At 32.0% G+C, this 9,568-nt stretch overlaps 1 long non-coding RNA gene across 1 annotated transcript; it reads right to left on the reverse strand.

Moving 5' to 3' along the window:
- Window positions 1–1,498: 1,498 nt before the first annotated feature.
- Window positions 1,499–8,994, reverse strand: LOC139504826 (uncharacterized). The gene is made up of 3 exons (XR_011659393.1): window positions 8,445–8,994; window positions 6,234–6,297; window positions 1,499–1,619 (listed from the first exon to the last, which is right to left on the reverse strand). It is a non-coding gene; the product is annotated as an uncharacterized lncRNA (long non-coding RNA).
- Between the last annotated feature and the right edge of the window lie 574 nt (window positions 8,995–9,568).

Below are 9,568 nucleotides of genomic sequence, written 5' to 3' on the forward strand. Positions count from 1 at the left end.
TTTTTTTTTTAAATTTGACAACAACAAAATGTGTACAAAAGTTTAACAGTTCAACAGATTTTCTCTTAAATAATAGCTTAAAAAAGACTCATATTATTTATTTTAAAGATTTTATGTTTTTAAAATCAAAAGGAACTACAATTTTAATTAGTGACTATTTAAACTACTTGAATGAAGGTCATTTAAATCAATCAAAACTTCATTACATATATGAATCCTCTGACATTTGATGATCTAGTAAATTATATAACTTAAACTGTACGTGAATATTGGATCGTCCTTCAAAAGGTTGAAATTATGTAAGTCACTCCATGTTGCTCTTTTTGCACAAGGAAGATGTTATAATGACAACTTTTATTGTCTTAAGGCTTCTTTCTCCCAGGGGCTGACCCCCCCCCCCCCCCCCCCCCCCCCCCAAGAAAAAGCAACACATATGTTATATGCATAGACTATTATGTGTCCAACTCTAAATGCTGCCTAGTTAAGGGCTTCCTATTTCAAAAATCCTGGATTCACATCTGATAATTCGGTGTAATCTGCAAAATTAATAACAGATCAATTTAGCAGTTAGTACTGATTTTACAAGAAAATAAAACCCTTCTTGAAATGTTTTATTTAGACTTTCAAATTTTATTTTTCGTCTCTTCTTTTAAAAAAAAAAAATACATCTTATTAATCCCTAGTAATTCAACTTTCATGAAATAATTACAGAATAAATTAATGAAACGCAAATTGGAAATTACAAGTAAGTAAGTCGCTTGAGGACATGAACAAAATCAGATTATTGTTGAATACTAATAGAAATGTCAAGTTTCTTCACGTTTAGTTCCAGGTGTTTTTGGAACGTCCTGTGTTAATTTCCTAAACACCCATTCATCAAAACTTACATACATGTTTAGTCTGTTAGTGCACAGCATTGAACGACCCAGACCCAAAAACATTACCTTGACCCAAAAACATTACCTTGACCCAAAAACAGGTAGAGTACCCTTAATCGTTTTTAGAAATTGACGGAAAATTAAATATTCAGACATACTCGGACAAATTCATAGTATTGACAAACAGGAAGAATTTGTTTAGCAGTTCCTAAATTGGTTATTTTGTAGATTCCACTAAAACGAATAAGGTACACCACGAAATATCAAATCATTCTATATCATTAAATGAATGCTACAATTACAAACTGACAAAGTGAATGAAGACTTTGATTTGGTATAAAAAAAAAAATTCTCAGATATTTTTCAAACACATAAGGAATTCTTGATTTAGCAATGGAAGGATGGGGAGAAGAGGGTGTGTTCCTGAATTCCCAGAAAAATAAAAGCTAAATCCTGAATTCTCAAAAAGATAAAGCATTTTTTCCTTGATACTAAAAAAAATATTCATCAATTCCTGATTCCTACCAAGTGTCAACCATGTATTCCTGTAAAAATAAAGGCTCAATACCTGATGTCCCAAAAAAACTCTCTTCCATCCATCTCGATACCTTTTTCCACCACAAAACCATGTTCTTATGTGAAACAGCTGATATAATTTTTATCTCAAGCATAATGTTGCTAATGTTGGACTGGTATCTTCCTCTATGGTTTTAAACTGGTTTCTTCTTGACCTGTTACTACCTAGAGATAAATCAAACAAAAAATATATAAGATAATATTTTTTTTCATTCTGATTTTTTGGGGGTTCCAGACCAGCATGAAAGTACTTTTTTTTTAAAGCAGTGCACAAAGCGTAAAAACTTTTTTCATGAATTTTACATTCAATTAAGAGGCAACTCCCTCAGGCACTTCCCTCTGAAAAAAAATCCTGTATACCTTAATATAACACAGTGTTATATTAAGGGATATACGAATTTGATTTTCCGAGACAAGTTGCTAGTGTCAACTGCTTAAAAATCAGAATTTTTTTTCACTGTGCCTGACCAAAATATTTTATTTTCAAAAATTTTAAAGTTAAGTATATTTTTCAGAAAAGAAACCATAACCCAGCCCCATTAGAGTTAAATGGTTATCCCATAATGATTTTATGGGATTTTAATACATGTACATGTAATTCAAAGATCATATACTAGACCATTGTCCACTTGCCACATATTTTTTTCACTTCTGAGGGCCAAAACTCCCATGATAATTTAAAAAGAACATTTCAATATCCCATAGTCAGTGTGTCATAAAGAACTTTGTCAATGGAATTTAAAAGAAAAACATTCTAAACATTGCTGACTTTTTTAAGTTTAGAAGTCCCACCATGCACTTTCTAGTTACCACCAAGAACATTTTTTTTTAAACTGATTGCAGATAAATTAAAAAAACATTTATCATAGATACAATAAGATTTTTATCTGATAGCACAAAATACAACTGGTACAAAAGAAGTTAACTCCCCTTATTTTGATTTACAAATGTAAGTAGGAATGATTTATTACGTAAATGAAGGTTAAATTGATATCTATCATGTTAATTGTACAACATGATGATAACAAATTGCAAGATTTATGACTTTTCACTTGTCTTCAGGGACATGTATTTAAGTTGTCTTTGGGGGAAAATTTGCATAATTTTACTTCACTTCCTGTGATCAAGGGAGGAGTTCTAATTTTCATTTAATCGCTTAAAAAAAATATTTTAATAATTCGCCATAAAATTCAATTTTTCTAAAAAAAAATGTTCAACTCTAAAAAGTTTCTGGTTGCGGTTTTTAAATAAAGAGACAAATATTTTTACTCCTTTCCAGTTTCAATATCCTTCCTAGACCCCCACTAGACCAAAATTATCAAAATCTACCTCCCACAAATATCTGAGTCAATACACCTATCTGTTTTTGACAAGAAATTGACAAATAACAATTTAATCATCCTAATAAATGTCTTTTCAAATTCAACAAGTCAAAATTATGAAACAAAAAGAAAAAACACTAGTTCCAGAAAGTTTTGCAAAATCCAATCCTTATGAAGCTGCATTCCTCTTTTAGAATTAAATGGATGAGAACCAATGCCAAAAAATAGTATTCCTCTTTAGAATAATAGGCCCAAGACCACAATTAATGACCCCGCTTTTCGTTGTCCACGAATATAGTTCCTTTTAATTAGAGTGTATTTTTCCTTATTTTTTTTTTCCCTTCCTCATTCATTTCTTATATTTTTTGGGTGAAATGAAAGAAGAGAGGTGAAATAAATTTTTGGATGTTGTATTTAAACTGATTTTGATATCGAATGAGTGATTAGGCCAAGTGCAAAAAGGTAGTATTTACAGTTTTCTGAACATCTCTTGACTTGTCAATAGGGGTATGGATGTGTATTGGCTAAATTTGTAAAAGTGACTGGTTCAATCTTTCTGAATTTTGGATATATATTTGGACTAGGGCTATACATTACACACACAAAAAAATTAACAAAAGTGCATGGTGCAATTTTTTTAATGATGCAAAACATTGTAAAGAACTGATAAAGAAATTAATTGTGGTTTGTGGCCATGAGAATGATTAGAACCAATGCAAAAGTTGCTTTCCTCATCAGAATGGGATTGATGAGAACCAATTTAAATCTAAGTTATAACCACACCTTATATGTGTATGTCCACAAAGATTGATATACTGTGCAGACATCTGTTTAGTGTAAAAAGGTTGAGGCTGTCGAGATGTCTCTTCAACTCTCTTGATTATCCATTCCTAATAAGGAACCTGTCATGCAGTGATTGTCTTTTGTCATATCCTAATGTTTTCATTTGGATAATTTGCTGTTCATGACAGATCATTGACATTATTTACAATTTTTTTATATGCAGGATGATTTTAATAAAGATTGATATATTGTGCAGACATCTGTTTGGTGTAGAAAGGTTGAGGCTGTCGAGATGTCTCTTCAACTCTCTTGATTATTCATGTCATTGGGTTGATGCCTCAGTGACATAAACCAAACATTTCCTTGTTTCTGTAACACAAGCTTTTTCTTATATTTACAGCTCTTTTCATAATGCTAGCAAGACCAATGTTTGGTTGACTTGCTTGTTTTGTTTGTATAAATGTTAATTCAAGCTTTGTAATTAACATTGACATCTTGAAACATTATTAATATGCACATTTTAAACTGTATATATTATATTTAAATTTGATTGGACGTTATCACAATTACAATTGTCAATATACAAACAAAGCAAGCAAGCTAACCAAGTCTTACCCTACATGAATTAGGAAATTAGCTGTAAAAAAGAAGTATCATATTAACTTAATTTTGGCAAAGTATAAAAATTCTATTGTTTTTCAATTTAGACTTCCATCAACCTTAAACAGCAAATATGATTCAACCTTTTGGATGGAGGGATAGGTGTTAAATCCTTTAATTTAATTACAATTTTGTGTGAATAGAAAGCTAAACAATAGAATTTAAAAATAAAATATCAGAATATATAATGTGCTTTTTCAGACTTTGCTAGTCAATATTGAAAAATCTATTTAAAATATTTAAATATTGGACATAAAAAACTAGAGGCTCCAAAGAGCTTGAATCAGTTGAAGATTCACGATGTTGAAAAGGCCTTTAAGATGGACCATCAAGGCAATTTTTTGGAATTATTGAACTAGACACTCAAATGATGACTGGATCAAAGTGATGGCAAAAACTCACTTAGCAGCAGAGGTGAGCCACAACCAAGAACAAATGTGTCATTGCTCATACAATACATGTAAATACTATGCCATGAAGCTTCCTAGTCTCCAGACAAAGGTCTCATGGGCCTTGGACCAGGTGAGCTGAAACCAAGAACATTGTTTTCATTGCTCATACAATGCATGTAAATATATATATGCCATGAAGCTTCCTGGTCTCCAGATAAATGATCATATTGGCCTATGGACCAGGTGAGCTAAAAAAAGAACAAATTTGTAATAGCTCATACAATGCAAGTAAAGTATATGCCATAAAGCTTCCTGGTCTCCAGACAAAAGCTCACATGGGCCTATGGACCAGGTGAGCTGAAACCAAGAACATTGTTTTCATTGCTCATACAATGCATGTAAATACTTTGACATAAAGCTTCCTGGTCTCCAGACAAAAGCTTGCATAGGCCTATGGACCAGGTGAGCCAAAACAAGAACAAAAGTGTTATTGCTTATACCACGCATGTAAATACTATGCCATAAGGCTTCCTGGTTTCCAGAAAAAAAAGCTCACATGGGCCTATGGACCAGGTGAGCTGAAACCAAGAACATTGTTTTCATTGTTCATACAATGCATGTAAATACTTTGCCATAAAGCTTCCTGGTCTCCAGACAAAAGCTTGCATAGGCCTATGGACCAGGTGAGCTAAAAACAAGAACAAATTAGTTATTGCTCATACAGTGCATGTAAATAGTATGCCATGAAGCTTCCTGGTCTCCAGACCTGATGGCCACCTTTACCTTAAACACGACAACCTTTACCTTAAACATGACAGTTATATGACATTTATTGTCATGTTATCATTGTATATATAATACTTGTCCAAAACAATATTGGACAAAGATGACATTAATAGCATTAAATGAGACAACCATAAACACCCACAAATAGATACAAAAATTTATAAACAGCTAGACTTAAATAAATATTACTAGACAGCCACAACCACAGACGAGATCCAGATTGGCATGCAATTGTGTGGCTGGGTTACTGTGGTAATTAGATGTGTGAGTGATCTGCCCAGCTATTTTTTTCAACAGTCTTTGTGCTTTTAAAAATCAAACAAAAAAATATTACTGAACAGTCACAACCACAGAAGAGATCCACATATAATGCATACAAATGTGTGGCAAGGTACTGCGGTAAACAGATGCATGTGTGAGTGATCTGCCCAACCCTTTTTTAACCAGCCTTTGTGCTTTTAAAAGTCACACTCAAATAAGCACAACATAAACTGCAAAGAAAAAAACATTTAAATTTTATTGAGTGTTTTTGTTCTGAAGATCATACTTGTATCTCATACTGTGTCTTTAAACTTCATTTTAGGTACCGCTTTTGAAACCATTTAATCTGACAAAACAATTTGATTACCAATTTAGTTAATTTCCATTTTCAAGTCTTCCTTTAAATATTCAGATCGTCACATGTGGCTTTTTATTTTTAATTTTTGTAAACCCTTCAATATTACTTGTATAAAAAAAAAATCCACCTTTATGCAGTAAAATTATCATGAATTCAGATAAAAATTAAAGCACCCACCACTTTTATCAAGTTTTTAAAATACAATAAATTTACTTACAAAAGTAACTTGTACTTTTCATACACTGTAACAATTCATTTTTTTCTTGATTCCAGTTCTTCACCTGCAATTATAGTAATTTTTCCAATTTTGACTGGACATTGAGAATTACATGTTTATATAATAAAATGTTTATACATATTTATAAGAAAACTGAGAAAAAAAAGTCAAGAAAATAATCAAAGAGCAGAATGCTCTGAGGGATATGATTGCCATAGTTTTCATTAACACATGTATAGCAGTTCTGCCAACTTTTCATAAAGCAAACGCGTGAGATTTGGCCAACATTGAAAAGATCAAAGAGGAAAAAAATAGATCCAAGGATACTGCCGCAAAAAAGCATGAACATGTGTGAGTGTCACGCATTTTTGGCAGCCCTCAGGTACAGCTGGATAGTATTATTTTCAAAACTAATTCAACTGCACATGCATAATGTAATAATCTGAATAGTCACTCAACTTTAAAAATAGCCAATCCCGGATACAAGTGTACGAGCAATATACTTATTGTGTTTTATTTTTGTACTATCAATTCCAAGTTCACTTTCCACAGCAGTCACTGAGAGTGAGAGAAGGTTTTTCACTTCGTATCTAATCAACTTTAATTCTAGGAGGAACCCCATTTCTAATTCTTTAAATATTAATTTCCTGTGGGTCAGTGGGCATGACTCCTTTCCGTACACACTCCTCTGTTTAAATTGAGATAGTTCTTAATATAATACGACGTTTATCGACATCTAATGAGTCGTATTGTATTTCGATTTTGATGGAAAATACTTCCGGAAGAGAGACAACGTGAAACGATAATATGGAAGACTCCATTTCAGCTGAAAGGGTGTTATAGGTAAACCATTATGGTGTAGACTACATTTATTTTAATTTAAATGATGCATATGATTTAAAATTATGCAACAACAATAACCCTCAATAGCAGACAGACATAGAAAGAATCCCATGAGTTTCAAATTAATCAATGAAGCGGGGAATCCAGAGCAACCACTCAATCTGATACCCCTTGAAATCAAGAAAACAATACGCATGCGCATTAATACATAAATAAACCCATGACTTGCGATTTGGAACAAGAACGTTTATTAAATGATATGATGAATAGTTCTCCATTTCTTTATGAGAGTACAGTATCAAATATCAGTTTCATAACGGTAAAATATGGAAAAACTCCACTTCAGTTCTTATATGACAGAAATAGAATTATCGGAATTCAGAGAACTCTCGCATTTATCAAAACTAGGGAATTGCCTCTGACGTGTTTCTTAATTTATAAAAACACTAAATATAAATATTGCTTTAATTCTGAGTTTCCGTGTTGTTAAAAACATGCAAATAGGTCAAGGGAAATATCAAACGAAGATTATGAGAAGAACATTAGGGAGCTACCATTTGATTTTTATGGGGGGGCTAGGATGAAATTTGAAAAAAATAGGCAGGACAGGAGTTTTGAGTAAAAAAAAAGGCAGGATGAGACACTTTGCCAAAAAAAAAGGCAGGATGACAATTTAGGTAAAAAAAGTCAGGATAAACTAATAAAAAAAAAGGCAGGACCGAATAGAGTAAAAAATAAAAAGGCAGGACAGAGATTAGAACTAAAAAAAAATGCAGGACAAAATTTTTCATCCTAGCCCCCCCATAAAAATCAAATGGTAGCTCCCTTACAGGAAAGTTGTTTATGTTTAACTCTTTTGCTTGTTTTTACCTTTTAAAGCAAGACAATCATAAGAATCTGAGATGTTGCTGAATGTTTAGAATAAAACGGTTGACGTGAGGGAATGCAGCCCTGAGTTCACGGTAAAAGTCTACAGATTGCTTGAAAGCAATCGTATCCCAAAAACTGATTTTTGTACACTTATTTTGCCGTTGGTTTTCTTGTTTGAACTGTTTACCTTTGCGATTTCGGGGCATACGATGAAAAATTTTGTCCAGCATTTTTTTTTTTATAATTCTAATCTCTGTCCTGTCTTTTTACTTTTTGCTCTATTCAGTCCTGCTTTTTTTTTATTTATCCTGACTTTTTTTTTATACATAAATTGTCATCCTGACTTTTTTTTTGCAGAGTTGGTTATCCTGCCCTTTTTCTTTTAAAAACCAAAATTCTGTCCTGCCTTTTTTTCAAATTTCGTCCTAGCCCCCCCAATTAAAATCAAATGGTAGCTACCTTTAAGAATCATTTTTTAGAAACAGCATTATAGTTTACCATTTAAAGTTCTGTTAGGTATCATATTTTTTCTGTCTTTAAAGTATTCATCTCGTCGTAGTTTCTGGTCACACCTGAAATAAGAAACTCATGTTTTCATTTTCTCCATTACATCAAGTACATAATACTTTCATTAAAGGCATTATAAATCATTGTAACATTTGTTGATTATTTGCCACCCAATTCTTTTTTCTTTTTCTTTGGCTATTGACATAGCCTGATAATGATCCAAATGTTCAAAGGGAAATAACTCCAATTAGATTTGTTGGCTTTGCTTAAAAATACTTGACAAAATGACATTAGTAATGAGACTTAACAGAATGCTTGCAGAAAAATGTCTTGCCTTTGTGTTACTTACAATGACTGAAGTTTGTATTATTAAAATATTTTTACAGTTATAACAATATTTATATCACATTCAGTGAGAATTCATCCATGATTGTGAACCTTAGTTTATCTGCCTGATTTTGATGTTGACCTTTTCTTCTTGAAAGGAACTATGGTTTTTTTTTTTGTATCTAATTTTCTCTTTCATTCAATATTGCTGACATGTTTTTTTGGGTTGGAACAAAGACTTATATTCTAGCCCAGTAAAACTTTGATGTATAGACGACCATTGTTGATTGCTGGCACGCTTATAAACTTTTATGCATAGTATGGGATGCTTTCTTTGAAATAATCGATTTGATGAGTTCATTTTTTTTTTGGCTTGATGCAAGTGGAGATTATCTGAAAAATAGATTATCAGAAAATACTTCCTTTATTTGGCTTTAAATAAAATCATCATCATGATCACTGCTATTATCATAATTATGCTTATGCTGACAGAGCTTGCTTACATGTACTGTTTCCGATATATTTTTTATGAGAAATTAATTAATCTGATTTTGTAATAAGGTTAGTTTAAAGCTACTTGTCGTAAGTCAATGAAAATTGATAGAGGAAATACAGGATTTTGAATCAAATGTCACAAAATTACATATACACAAATGTAGGTGAGACTTACAACTGTATCATGACAATTTTGGGTAATAAAAGTATTGAGTTGACTCCTCTTAAATTTGTGAGTTACCATTCTTCATTAGTTTCATAAACTTCGAACAGATAAGTCAGTTACTCTTTCA

Source organism: Mytilus edulis, unplaced genomic scaffold (genome assembly GCF_963676685.1).
Source record: "Mytilus edulis unplaced genomic scaffold, xbMytEdul2.2 SCAFFOLD_986, whole genome shotgun sequence".
NCBI lineage: Eukaryota > Metazoa > Mollusca > Bivalvia > Mytilida > Mytilidae > Mytilus > Mytilus edulis.